This window comes from Nicotiana tabacum, chromosome 2 (genome assembly GCF_000715075.1).
Source record: "Nicotiana tabacum cultivar K326 chromosome 2, ASM71507v2, whole genome shotgun sequence".
NCBI lineage: Eukaryota > Viridiplantae > Streptophyta > Magnoliopsida > Solanales > Solanaceae > Nicotiana > Nicotiana tabacum.
In genome coordinates, this window is record NC_134081.1 from 16,171,847 (window position 1) to 16,187,417 (window position 15,571).

Consider the following 15,571-nt stretch of genomic DNA (forward strand, 5'->3'; position numbering starts at 1 on the left):
ATGTCATAACTTAAGGGAAAAAAAGAAAATGCATAATTTGTATCCCAATTGATAATTTTTAAACAAGAAAAAGAAATCAGAAAACAAACCCCACCCCACCCGTCTCTTATCTTTCCCAACCCCCACCGTCCCCTCCCCATGTCCACTTTCCTCTCCGATTAATCAGAAAATTCCCTCATAAAACACCTTTCTTCTCCCATTCTTTAAGAAAAATCCAGAATTTCTTTGATTGATATCTGAAATGGATTATTGATTTTCCACCAGTTAAGTTATAGTGGAAGTGTGCAATGATTCTTCCTCTAAATCCTTGGCAACCATGGAAGATAGAACCCACAAGAAAAAACCCATTAACTCTCTTCTTGTGCCACTGCCATATTCATATAAATGAAGCACCCAACTGTATTAATTTCTTTCTTTTTCAACTTGAAGCAGAATTTAAACAATTTCACCGGTCGGAGTTTCAAGAAGAACTCCATTTTCGACTGATAAAAGATAAAAAGATAAGGGTTTCACTGATAACTCCATGGCTTTGGAGAAAAACAGGGGTGGAGATATTAAATCTAAAGATTATTTCTTTTTTATTCCTACTTGGATCTGCTGGAGCGCTTGGATGAGGTTTATCGTGGGAACAAGACCAATGAGCAGGGAGGTTAAGGACGAAGGTTTTAGCATTAGCTATTTTTTTCTTTTCTTTTTATATTTTGTGTGTAATGGTAAAAGAAGAAAAGGATAAAAAGGAAAAAAAATATTTATATCTTGGGATCAATTTGCTCGAATCTACACCGTTCAATTTTTTTTTTTTCCAAATGCTCATTTTCACCTCTTCACGCGCCCCTTTTTGCGTGTAATTTACCTAGTCAAAAGTGGGGCATTTTAAGAACACTTCGGAAAAGGTTGAGTGTGTAAGGTAATTTTTGTCTGCAAAAAGTGTGTAACAGGGATTTGGTCCATAATTTAGGGGGTAACTTATGTATTTTGCCATTATAAAGTAAAAAAGTTTAAGTTTTTGAATTAGATGAATGTTGATCATATATATAGCTAACTCAATAAAGCAAGATATTGTACCCCATAAAGTTCCCCAATCATCATTCAATATGTTCAAATAAACTTAGTTCCAGTTCTATATGTTCAACTTTTCAGTTTTAGCAAGAATACATAGCTTTAGAAGATCTAAGAGCTTTTCAAAAAAAGAAGAAGATATTTTCAAGTTCATTTTAATAGACAAAAGACAATCTTCTTTCTTTCTTGCACGCAAAGTGTAAACATTTAAGAAGTAAGAAGATTCAAAGAAGAACTGATTGGTTTTTGAAATGATGAGAGGAACATTGATAAAGCTTCCAGAGAATTTTATGTGTTATTATAGAGAGGAAAAGAAAAATGAATTGAGCTTCCCTAAAATGAACTACATGTCTATCTATATATACATTGGGCTTGTACCCGAAAAATATTACTGGCCCAACTCCTATACATAAATAAAAGCTATCCTATATTACATTTGGGTCTCTATATCTGGAGCTTTAAACTTGGACATGCTGCTTTTATATACGTCAACACCCCCCTCCCAAGTTGGAGGGGGAAACAACCCCCAACTTGGAGAGCAACTGATGATAAAAGCCACCACTAAGAGGCTTAGTGAACAAATCTACCAACTGGGCTGAGGTAGGGACATGAGATAGATGAATAACCCCATCAGCTAGTTCCAATTCAGATTATGAAATAAGTGTGTGAAATTGAGATCTTAAAATGAAGTAACTAATAAGAAATTGGTATTGCATACATGATCACTTTATTGTTTGAATAACGAAAATATATATTCTCTTTATTCATGAATGAGTTAGGTAGAAGGAAATCTAATAGGCTTGCTCGGCTGGGTTCACTCGGTTGAGCACCGGTCGCGCTCCCCGATTTTGGGGCGTGACAAACTTGGTATCAGAGTCTAAGGTTTTAAAGTGTCCTAGGATGTCTCAGAGCCGTGTCTAGTAGAGTCCTTATTATCGGTGTGTTGTCGACTACACCTATAATTAGGATGCTACATGGGCATTTAGGAATAATACCCTTCTTTCATGTTCTTGATCGTGCGCTAAAGCTGGTTGTAAGATTGTTCCTCCTTTAACTCCCGCATTACTCTAATTTTCAGTACATGGCACCTAAGAAGAAGGCAAGAACTGGCCAAAGAGCCAATGTCACCCCAAGAGTGGCAGTTGATCCTATAATTGATGATGCGGGCGAGCACCCGATGGGTGAGGATATTCCCCCAGTTACCACACTGCCTGATTCTATCACAACTGATCAGACCGCAGCTGTCCCTACACCTACAGAAGGTGCAACGATTCCTCCAATTGATATTCCAGTTCCACCTCCAGCTCCAGCTTCCGATTCTGGTGTGTCTGATGTTGATCTTAGAGGAGCCATACAAATGTTGGCACAAATAGTGGCTTCTCAGGCCTAGAGATTGAGTGTTGCGCCTACTTCTTCTAGTCATCCAGGGGAATCTGCTAGTTCCATGGTGAACAAGTTTCTTCAGTTAGATCCTCCAGTGTTTATGGGTACTGATCCTGAGGAGGACCCTTAGGACTTCATTGATGAGATGCACAAGACTCTTCGGGTTATGCATGCTACAGAGACGGAGGGAGTGGAGTTGGCCTCCTACCGCCTGAAAGGGGTGGCCTATTCTTGGTTTGAGTTGTGGGAGGAATCCCGTGGGGAGGGAAGCCCTCCGGAAAGGTAGGGTGAATTCACAGATGCCTTTATGGATCATTTCTTGCCTGTCGAAACTAAAGTAGCTCGTGCCGCTGAGTTTGAAAGCCTAAAGCAGGGTAGTATGAATGTGTGTGAGTATCATATGGAGTTATTGCGCCTGTCCAAATATGCTATTCACATGCTGCACACTATGGAGGCTAGAGTGCGCCGTTTTGTACAGGGCCTTAGCCCCTTGGCTATTAATGAGGCATCTACAGCTGCCTTGAATTCCGATATGAACTATGGTAAAATGGTGGCATTTTCTCAAGCCAGAGAGACCCGCAAATTGAAGAATAGAATGGAGCGTCAGAGTAGCAGCAAGGCCCGGTCCGCGGGAAACTTTGGTGGTTCTTCTGGTAGTGGTGGTGGTAGGTCGACATTCAGGGGAGGGTCATCAGGACCATCCCAATCATTCACCCAGTCTTTGATAGGTGCACAGTCATCTGGACCCATTCAGGGCAACCGGGGACCCCACCATCAGGGTCGTCCCAACAGAAGGTTTCAGCAGTGGAGGCTCCCATGCCCTAAGTGTGGGAGGATGCACTTTGGGGCCTGCTTTATAGACTTACATATATGCTATGGATGCGGTGTGATGGGTCACATTCAGAGGGATTGCCGCTCGTCCCGCCGAAACATAGGCAGAGGTGCGGCGCAACCAGCTAATTCCACAGCTACTACATCCACAACACCTCCAGCTCGAGGCACCCCAGCACCCGCAGGGCATGGTGTAGCTAGGGGTGGTGCACAGAATTCGGGAGGACCCAACAGATTTTATGCTATGCGGAGGCGTCGAGATTCAGAGGCTTCTCTAGATATTGTCACACGTATATTGTCTATCCAATCCCATGATGCATATGCTCTTATTGATCCCGGTTCCACTTTGTCATTTGTCACTCCTTATGTTGCCATGGAATTTGGGATAGAACCGAAATAGCTTCATGAGCCGATCTCTGTATCTACTTCGGTTGGTGAGTAAATTTTGGCTGCGCGAGTTTATAGGGATTGTGTTGTCACGTTGCGTGGTCGTGACACCGTGGACGATATTATTGAATTGAAAATGGTTGATTTTGATGTGATAATGGGGATGGATTGGCTTTATTCATGTTTTGCCAAGTTTGATTGCCGTACTAGAACTGTTAGGTTCGAATTTCCAAATGAGTCAGTTATTGAGTGGAAGGGTGATGATGTAGTGCCGAAGGGTAGGTTTATTTCTTACCTTAAGGCCACGAAAATGATCAACAAGGGGTGTATTTACCATTTGGTCCGGGTTACGGACACCGATGTTGAGGCACCTACGCTTGAGTCCGTGCCCGTTGTGAATGAATTTCCGGGAGTCTTTCCGAAAGATCTCCCTGGGATCCCACCAGACAGGGAGATTGATTTTGGGATTGATGTGATGCCAGACACGCATCCTATATCTATTCCACCCTACAGAATGGCACTGGCAGAATTGAAGGAGCTAAAGGAACAATTGAGAGATTTGTTAGAAAAGGGTTTTATCCGGCCAAGTGTGTCGCCTTGAGGCACACTAGTCCTTTTTGTAAGGAAGAAATATGGGTCACTGAGAATGTGTATTGACTATCGGCAGCTTAACAAGATCACACTCAAGAATAAGTACCCACTGCCAAGGATAAATGACTTGTTTGACCTATCCAAAATTGATTTACCATTCGGGTATCATCAATTGAAGATCAGGGAGCAGGATGTTCCGAAAATAACTTTTAGAACCCGGTATGGGAATTTTGAATTTCTGGTGATGTCTTTTAGGCTAACAAATACCCCAGCAACTTTCATGGATCTTATGAATCGGGTTTTCAAACCTTTCCTCGACTCCTTCGTGATAGTGTTTATTGACGATATTCTTGTTTATTCGCGGAGTCAGGAGGACCATGCTGATCATCTCAAGATAGTTCTACAAACCCTATATCAACACGAGTTATATGCAAAATCTTTGAAATGTGAATTTTGGCTTGAATCTGTTACATTCTTGGGTCATGTAGTCTCTAGTGAAAGAATTGTGGTTGATCCTCAAAAGATTGCGGCTGTGAGGAATTGGCCGAGGCCTACAACTCCAACAGAGATTCATAGTTTCTTAGGCCTAGCTGGGAATTACAGAAGATTCGTGGAGGGGTTTTCTACCCTTGCCTCTCCGTTGACTAAATTGACTCAGAAGGCAGTTAAATTTCAATGGTTAGATACTTGTGAAAGAAGTTTTCAGGAATTGAAAGCAAGATTGACTACGACACCGGTGTTGACCTTACCAGAGGGTGGAGATGGATTTGTGGTATATTGTGATACTTTCAGAATTGGGCTTGGGTGTGTATTAATGCAACATATCAAGGTGATAACTTATGCTTCTAGGTAACTCAAGAATCATGAAAAGAACTATCCAACACATGACTTAGAACTTGTGGCGGTGGTATTTGTATTAAAAATTTGGCGTCATTATTTATATGGGGTCCATGTTGATATATTCATGGACCATAAGAGCCTTCAATATATTTTCAAGCAGAAGGAATTGAATCAGAGGCAGAGGAGATGGATTGAGTTACTCAAAGATTACGACATCGATATCCTGTATCACCCTGGAAAGACCAATGTTGTGGCAGATTCTCTTAGCCAGAAATCTATGGGTAGTTTGGCTCACTTGGAGGCATATCAAAGGCCATTGGACAAGGAAGTTCACCGATTGGCTAGTTTAGGAGTTCGTCTTGCGGACTCTAGTGAAGGAGGGGTGATTATGCAAAATAGGGCTAAATCATCACTTGTTGTGGAAGTCAAGGAGAAGCAATACAACAATCCATTGTTGGCACAATTGAAAGAGGGGATTCATAAACATAAGACCACGACCTTTTCTCTTGGCATGGATGATGGTACACTAAGGTACCAAGGGCGTCTGTGTTCCAAATATAGATGATCTCCGAGAAAGAATCATGACCGAGGCTCACACTTCTAAGTATTCCGTGCACCTAGGTTCTATAAAGATGTATCATGATCTTAAGGAAGTCTATTGGTGGAATGACATGAAATGGAATGGGGCGTACTTTGTGGCAAGGTGTCCGAATTATCAGCAAGTGAAGGCCGAACATCAACGGCCTGGTGGGTTGGCACTAAACATAGAAATTCCAATGTGGATGTAGGAAATGATTAATATGGATTTTGTGGTCCTTGTAAGTTTGACTCAATTTGGGTGATTGTGGATCGACTCACAAAATCAGCACACTTTTTGCCAGTTAAGGCTACCGACACAATAGAACAGTATGCTCAGTTGTATATCAAGGAAATAGTCAGGCTTCATGGCACTCCAGTTTCTATCATTTCCGATCGAGGGACTCAGTTCACAACGAAGTTTTGGAAGAAATTTCAGCAAGATCTGGGTAATCAGGTGAATCTTAGTACAATCTTTCACCAGCAGACTGACGGGCAGGCAGAGCGGACTATTCAGACGCTTGAGAATATGTTGTGTGGTTGCGTTCTGGACTTCAAAGGTAGATGAGATGACCATTTACCACTCATAGAATTTTCCTACAACAATAGTTATCATACTAGAATTCAGATGGCACCGTTCGAGGATTTATATGGAAGGAGATGTAGATCTCCCATTGGGTGGTTCGAAATTGGGGAAACAGAGTTGATAGGGCCATACCTCGTGCATCAAGCTATGGACAAAGTTAAGATCATTAAGGAGCGGTTGAAGACTGCTCAGAGTCGTCAGAAGTCCTACTCGGATGTTCGTCGTAGGGATTTGGAGTTCAAAGAAGATGATTGGGAATTTTTGAAGGTTTCCCCCATGAAGGGTGTAATGCGATTTGGTAAGAAAGGGAAATTGAGTCCGAGGTATGTCGAACCATACAGAATCATTCAGAGGATCGGTGAGGTGGCGTACAAGCTTGAGCTACCACCTGAGATTTTATTAGTGCACCCGGTGTTTCATGTATCTATGTTGAAGAAAGTAGTTGGATACCCAACACTTATTATTCCGGTTGAGACCATTGAGGTTAATGAAGAACTGTCGTATGAAGAAATTCCAGTTGCCATTCTTGATAGGCAAGTCCGAAAGTTGAGGAATAAAGAAATTGCCTCCATGAAAGTGCTATGGCAAAACCAATAGGTTGAAGAGGCTACTTGGGAGGCCGAGGAAGAGATGAAAAGGAAGTATCCTTACTTGTTTGTATAAGCTATGTAACCTTTCTGTAAAACTGTCGCCTATGGATTCTTGTATCACTTGTTCAGTAATGTAAGGGTGCTTCTTTCTAAATATATTGTATGTGAGGTCATGGTTGGTGTTGTTATGAGTTATGTTACGTTATTGGATTATATATATGTTTTGAGGGTGTGTTTCTGGGGCTCTCTAACAGGTGGATAGGCCCAGTTACAGGGGAAACTCTAGCAAATGTTTTGGATATTTAGGGAGTTAGTCAAATTTGGGACTGCTAGTGTGTGGTATGAAAACTGAGTTGCATAAGATGCTAATAACATATTTTGACCTTCATTCGAGGACGAATGATCCTAAGTGGGGGAGAATGTAAGGCTCCGTAAAATTTTGCAAGAGAAAATAATGTTTTGTGGTGCCGAATTGGTTTTACGTGTTGAGGATTATAGAAAATAGTGTTTCGTGGCTCGGACCTTTTGGGTTGAACAATGCACTGGGGGATAAAGGAAAATTTTTGGCAGAAAAATGCATTTCTGCGGTCCATTATGCGACCGCAGAATCACTCTGCGGACCGCATAATGGCCGCAGAGTGAGCAGGAGAGGGGCAATTTTGGATGCCATTCTACGGTCGACTATGCGACCGCAGAACTGTTCTGCGGTTCATTATGCGACTGTAGAACAGGTCTGCAGGCCGTATAGTGACTACAAACCCAGGTATATTATTGTCTAGCTTTGGACACCAATTATGTGGCCGATATGCGGTCCGCATATCGATTATGCGATCGCATATGCGATCGCAGACCTTGTTCCGGAGCTTTATTTTTGGGTTTTTAAAACCCGACCCTACTTCGTTAAATACACGCTTTGGGCCATTTTTGAGCTAAAATCTGACATTTTAGAGTGAGAAAGAGTGCCCTAGAGTGAGAAGGTATTCCTCAATAATTGTTCTTCAATTCTTGCTCAAATTGTGGAAGATTAAGAAGGAAAACTCACTAGGTCTTCATCCTAGAGGTATGATTCTACACCCTAACCCTCAATATTGAATTTTATCTAGAAATGGGTAATTAACAAGATAATATTTGGGCATGAGAGTTGTTTATTTTACGTGCATGTGTTATCAAAGGGTGTAGGAAGATTGTTGAGCTAAAAATGATAAAAATTGGGTTGTGGGATGATGGAATCCTCCATAAAAGGACCTTGAAATATTAATGCACACCTAGTGTTTGATAAGATGCTCAAATGAGCTAGAACCATGAGCATCTTCCTAATTTTGGTTCAATTTATTATATTTCTAAAATAGATTGAAGTTGCTAAGAATTTTGGAATATTTTAGAGTTTAAGGAAGCTCCGTTGAGGTATGTTGGCTAAACTCTTCTTTAAGAATTGGAATCCCCATTATCCTTATAAGTTCCAAGATGTTGATTAAAAATCGAGTATTCCGATAAGTTTTGTGATAAAGATATATGTTCAATTCATGTTTCAAATGCTCTTATCATATTGCAATATAAATTTAGGAGGTGTTCCAAACTATGGATTGTGTATCTATATGTTATAATTTCAAGTCATGATTTACGTGAAAATTATTATGCAAAGTTGTGGAGAGATTGTGATTGTGATACACCTCCACCCGTATACATTGGGGTGAGGTAGTAGGGCCGCTTTGTGTAGACTTATGGTATTGTTTCATCTTTCACGCATATATATATATATATATATATATATATATATATATATATATATATATATTGGGGTGAGGCGGCATAGGCGCTTTGTGTAGGTATTGGTATCGTTGATGGATTTCCACCCGCATATATTGGGGTGAGGAGGCATAGCCGCTTTGTGTAGGTTCTTGGTATTGTGGTTATACCTCCACCCGCATAGATTGGGGTGAGGCGGCATGTCCGCTTGAGTAGAGTTGTGGTATTGTTCTTACACCTGCACATGCATATATTGGGTGAGGCGGCGGGGCCGCTTTGTGTAAAGATGGTTACTGAGGATCTCATCTTAAATCCTATAAATGTTATTTATAGCTCTTAATAAGCTTGCTCTGGTTTAAACGGTTATCTATATTATTCTATTGCCGCCCTGATTCATTATATTCATATTGTATTTCCAAATTCTTAAATTGGTGTTTGGTTTTCATACTAGTACTATTCGACGGTACTAATATCCGTTTTGCCGGGGGCACTGCATCTTTAAATGGATGCAGGTGGTTCCACAACAGGAGATATTGATTAGTGATAGCAGTACACATTCTTCCCAGCTGACTTGGTGAGCCCCACTTCATCCCGAGGTCATGTATCTTTTGTTCTTTGTGTATTCTGTTTGAGGTACAACCGGGGCCTTATTGCCGGCATTATCATTGTACTCTTCTTTATCTATAGAGGCTCCGTAGACATAGTGTGAGTTGTATATTGGTTCTGAGGAAGTCAAACTCATTATATTGTGTTTGAATTACTATTTCCAATTCAGATTATGAAATAAGTGTGTGAAATTGAGACCTTAAAATGAAGTAACTAATGGTAAGAAATTGGTATTGCTGACATGATCACTTTATTGTTTGAATAATGAAAACATATATTCTCTTTATTCATGAATGAGTTAGGTAGAAGGAAATCTAATAGGCTTGCTCGGCCGGGTTCACTCGGTTGAGCGCCGGTCGCGCTCCCCGATTTTGGGGCGTGACATCAGCAGAAGAAAGAGAGACAACCGACTGCTTTTTAGATTTCCAACTGATAAGAGAACCCCCCAGGACGATGCTAAAACCAGTGACTGACCTCCTAGTGTCAAGGCATGCAGCCCAGTCACTGTCACAATATGCAGACAGTAAAGAAGATACCCAAATCAGAGGTGCCCTTCAAGTATCTGAGCAAGTGAAGGGCTGCAGACATGTGAGGAACCCTTGGGGACTGTAGAAACTGGCCCAGGTGTTGAACTGCAAAGCATAAATCAGGTTTGGTGTGTGTAAGGAAATTGAGCTTGCCAATCAGACTTCTGACTGCTCAGGCTTAGGCAAAAGAGCCACAACATCTGCCTTGAGTTTATGATTTAGATCCAAAGGGTATACAACTGGAGCAACCTCTGAACAATGATACTCCTCAAGGAGATCAGAAATGAATTTATGTTGGTGAAGCAGCAAACCAGATGGAAATGAGGCCACTTAAATGTCCAGGAAACAGTTAAGGGTACCCAGATCCTTTATTTTGAAATGATCATCCAAAAAGGCTTTAAGAGCAAGAAATTCAACCTCATCATCACCAATGAGAATAATATCGTCAACATAAACTGCTAGTAACATAATAGAGGAGGAAGACTTCTTAAAAAATAAAGAGTAATTATTAAGAAAGTGTGTGTAACCCCTTGAACATAAAGCGTGAGACAACTTGGCATACCATTGCCTAGAGGCTTGACAAAGCCCATACAAAGATTTCTGAAGCTATATACCAAAGGAGAATCAGAACACGAAGGAAAGGTAATAGCCAAACCAGGGGGTAATTTCATGTAAACTTCTTCATCTAGATCGCCATGTAAGAAGACATTGTTGACATCTAGTTGGTAAAGGGACCACTACGTTTTAACTGCCACAACTATAAGATATTTCACAGTGGTAAATTTAACAACCGGAGAGAAATATTCAATAAAATTCACTCCCTCTACCTGATGTCCCCTTTCACAGCTAGTCAGGCTTTATAACTTTTAATACTCCCACCAGCTTTATATTTAACCTTATAAACCCATTTACACCCAATGGGTTTCTTACCTTTAGGGAGTTCAAGAATCAACCAAGTGTTATTGGCGTCAAAGGCCTCAAATTCCTTTCTAATGGCCTTTTGTCAAGCTGGAACTGAGGCTGCCTGATGGTAGAATTGTGGCTCAAAGATAGCAGTGTGAGCAGAGTGCTGAACAATAGAGGATAAAGAACTGGACCCAGTAAAAGAAGGGGGGAGGTCACAGACAAAATCAGAAAGGTGAGAAGGAATATGACGATCCCTAGAAGATCTTCTAGTGGGTGGTACATAAATAGGGGAATGAGGATCAGCAGGAATAGAAGCAGGACTAGGAAGGGGTGAAGGAGTGCAAAGATGAGTAGGACTAGGGAGAAGAGAAGAAGGAAGAGAAGTAGGATTAGAAACATAGGGGCAAGACTCTAAGGGAGATGGATCAGAAAAAGTATGTGGGGGCATTGGATGGAGGTGTTGTAATGGACATAGTGGTTTCATCAAAAGGAAAGATATACTCATAAAATATAATATCTCTAGAAAAAAGAAGTTGTTGGGTAGAGAGATTGAGCAACTTGCAACCTTTCTTGGCAAGGGGATAGCCAAGAAATACATAAGCTGCAGCTCTAGATTGGAATTTAGATATGTGACACTTGGGAACAGTATGATAACAAAGACATCCAAATACTCTAATTTGAGTGTAGGAAAGAGGATATCCATAAAGCAATTCAAAAGGGGGATTTGTTATGTAATAGGACAGAAGAAAATCTATTAATAAGATAAGTGGCAGTTAATACACAGTTCGTCCCCCCAAAATCTGATAGGTAGTTTGGATTGAAAAAGCAGTGCTCTAGAGGTTTCAAGTAAATACTTGTATTTACTTTCTACCACACCATTTTGTTGAGGTTTATGGACACAACTAGTTTGGTGTATGATCCCATGCTCTTTGAAAAACTGAGTGGCAAGATTACTTGAACCAAGTTCTAGATCATTATCTCTTCTAATGCATTGTACATTGGTTTGAAATTGTGTTTGAACCATGAACAAAAGGCTTGAAGTAAAGGAAGTGCATTGCTTTTGTATCCCATAAGATGTGTCCAAGTAGCCCTAGTGAAGTCGTCAATAATAGTGAGGAAGTACCTAAAACCATCATAGGTGGGAGTAGGATAAGGTCCCCAAGTGTTAACATGGATAAGTTGAAATAGATGAGAAGACTTAATTTGACTATCAGGAAAGGGTAATCTGGTCTGTCTGGCTATGGGACACACTGTACATGTAAAAGATTGCTTAGATGAGAAAGAATGAGGTATACCAGTAATATGTTTCATTCTAACAAAAGAAATATGACCAAGTCTTTGATGCCACAACACTTCCTCTTTATTAATGTCAGAATGATATTTATAATGCAAAAGTGGAGGAATGACAATAGAGGAAGAAATAGAACTATCACAAGGGTATTTACAATGTAAAAAAACATTAGAAGCATCATGCAAATAATCAGTACAGCATCCTGAATCAGGGAGTACAGACTGAGAGGAAGACAATAGAAGTCTGTAGAGTCCATGCTCCAATTTACCAACTTCCAGTGGCCTCTTCATTGAAGGGGAATGTAATGTGCACGAGAGGGAAGTAAATTGAACTATTCATTGAAGTTGAATAGTTATAGAAATCAGGTTATACTGAAATGTAGGTACATAAAGCACATAATTTAAGGTGAAAGAAAAGACATTCAAAGACCCTGTGGAAGTTACCGTCACTTTATAGCCATTTGGAAGAGTAACAAGGTAAGGTATAACTAAAGGCTGGATGTTAGAGAGAAGGTCTTTATGTGAGGTCATGTGGTGTGTTGCTCCAGAATCTAAAATCCAACTATGTTCAGCTACTCTACTCAACAAAGATGCACTATAAGACACTTCAACATAAGCAACTAAAGAGAGAATACCAGCAAAATTGGCAGATGCCATAAGATTGGATAGAGTAGAAGGTTCTGACACACGAACTTGCTGTAGTATGGTGATCAGTTACGCATATTGTTCCTTAGACAAACTAGGAATCAATTGATCACCAACAGGTTGAGAATTAGGTACTGAGAGAGAAGTTTCAAACCCACTGGAAGATGTCTCAACCTCAGCATTTGCAGCAATTTTTCTGCCCTTAGTGAATTTAAAATCAGCTGGATATCCGTGCAATTTATAACATTTGTTGATCAGATGGCCAGATTTCTTGCAGTATTTGCAAACCTGATTTGCCCTACTCTGGTGAAATGAGACACTCTAATTATAATGTCTCTGAGGAACAAAGGACCTGGAAGGATTCCTAGGAGTAGCACTAAAAGCTTGAGAGGGCTTTGTTGTTGTTGCATTGAAATAAGCTAATTCAGGGATTAATTGTAATGCAAGATTGACCTGTCTCTGTCTTTCATCCTGAAGTAGAATATTATATGCACTGTCTAGTGATGGAGGAGGCTGCATCATGAGGAGATTGCTTCTAATACTGATATACGTATCATTCAGACCCATAAGGTACTGATGCAATTTATCTTCCTCCTTCTCTTTCTGAATACCAGTGGTAGCACAAATGCAAGTACTACCATGGCTGGTACGCATAACCCTCAATTCATTCCATAACATTTTCAATTTATTGAAATAGGAAGCAACATCAAGAGAGCCCTGGTTAGTGGAAGCTAATTCTTTTTTAATCTCAAAGATTTTAGTCCCATTAACAGTCACATACCTCATATTCAATTGTGTTCAAATATCCTCAGATGTTTTAGAATATTGTACACTCTCAGCAATACTAGGAGATAGAGAACTGGTCAACCATGAAATAACCATAATGTTACATCGATCCCACTACTTAGACTCAGGTGAGTTGGAAGGAGGTAGAGGTAAACTACCATCAATGAACTCAATTTTGTTTCTAGTAGATAAAGATACGATAAACTCCTTCTCCAGCCCCCAAAATCCAAGCTTGAGAAAGGTATAGAGACTAGGGACATGCCAGGAATATCAAAAGAGTGAAGGAATAGTGGACTCGAAAGTTTAGGAACAAACTCAGAAGGTTCTCGACTACTAGAACTAATACCAGTATCGGAATCGGAGGGAGCCATAACAAAAAATCAAATATCAAGCAAATATGAGAATGTAGAGAAGATACAGAAATACCATTCCTTTTATAACCGAAAAGGCACGACCTTGACAATATCGACTAATCAGAAGAGACAAAGGATTCTGGCATTCAAAATTTGAACAAACCCCCAAAAAATGTCGGAACCCTAATTTTTTACGAACGCCGACAAAGTCGAGAACCACGACAGAATAATATGAGGGTACCATTGAAAGATGCATGACACCGAGATCATCCCAGATCATCACCCCAATACCATGTAAACATTTGAGAAGTTAGATGATTTGCAGAATAAATGACTGGTTTTTGAGATGATGAGAGGAACAATGATAAAGCTTCCAGAGAATTCTATCTGTTATTATTGAGATGAAAAGAAAAATGAATTCAGCTTCCCTAAAATAAACTACATGTAACAACCCGATCGGTCGTTTTGAGCTGTAGCGCATCGCTCGACGGTTCGAGGCCTTGAGTAGCTTCACTTCATGATTTATGACTTGTACGCGTAGTCAGAATCAAATTTCGGGAAGTTCAAAGTTGATTCAGATAGAAAATTCTAATTTCGGAAGCTTTAAGTTAGAAAAATTGACTAAGATTTGACTTTTGATTAAACAACCTCGGAATCGGGATTTGAAGGTTCCAATAGGTTCGTATGATGATTTCGGACTTGGGCGTATGTTCGGGTTGAGTATCGGATCGCCCGGGAGCATTTTGACGCTTATTGTGGAAAGTTGACATTTTGAAGGTTTTAAAATTTCCTAAGTTTGGTTTGATGTGGACTTTGGTGTTATCGATGTTTGTTTGGGGTTCCTCGGGTGTGTTTCAGATGTGTTTGGATTGTGTCGCACTCTTATTTGATGTTTCACCGTCGTTTCTTTGGGCATAAAGGCCACTATTTTGATAAAATGACCTTTTATTTGTGATTAGATTAAACCATTGGATCCGAATCATAATTACGGAGCCGTAGCAATAAGAATGGTCAAATTCCGATGTCGTATGAGAGAGTTATGCCCATTTCCATGTCGGAACAAATTGCTGGTTTCTGGTGCGAAGCTTTGTTCTTCGCGAACGCGGGGGAGGTTCCGCGAACGCGAATAAAAATTTCTGGGTTTACCGGTCAACACAAAAAATTGCTCTTCGCGAACGCGAAGGTCTCCAACAAAGGAGATGAAGAAAAATCATCTCGACAATGTTTTAAACCGAGAAATTTAGTATTTTGGGCATATCTTGAGTTCAAGAGCTCCGTTTAAGGTGACATTCACGGTGGTATTCTCGTCTCAACAAGGGGTTAAATATATGACCTTTATTTTGATATTTCTACATTATTAGTTCCGTTGGTTATTATTTTTATCCGTATTTGGATTGTAGAAATTGGGATTTTGAGCCCCATAGTTGAAAAATGGTAAATCCTTGATTTGAGGGTCGTCGATTCATGGACGAAATTGGATGATTTTCTGGATACAGATCATATGAGTTATGGGTATTATTTATTTTCAATAATTTTTGGAATTCGGGCACGTGTGCCCGAGGGTTGACTTTATTGACTTTTCGAGCGGAGTTGTGAATTGTTATAAATAAATTAATTATGATGTTGGAGTATATTTTTATTGGTGTTTCATGATTGTTTGACTAGTTCATATCGATGGGCATTTGGTTTGAGGTGTTAGAGAGGCGTTGGAGCGTTATGGAACTTCAGAGCGAAGTAAGTCTCCTGTCTAACCTTGTGAGTGGGAAATTACCTCGTAAGTGTTGTATTCTTATGGGCTACATGTTGTGGGAGCTATGCATGTATGAGGTGACGAGTGTCCGTGCGTATGGTAGAATTCCTGATTATGTC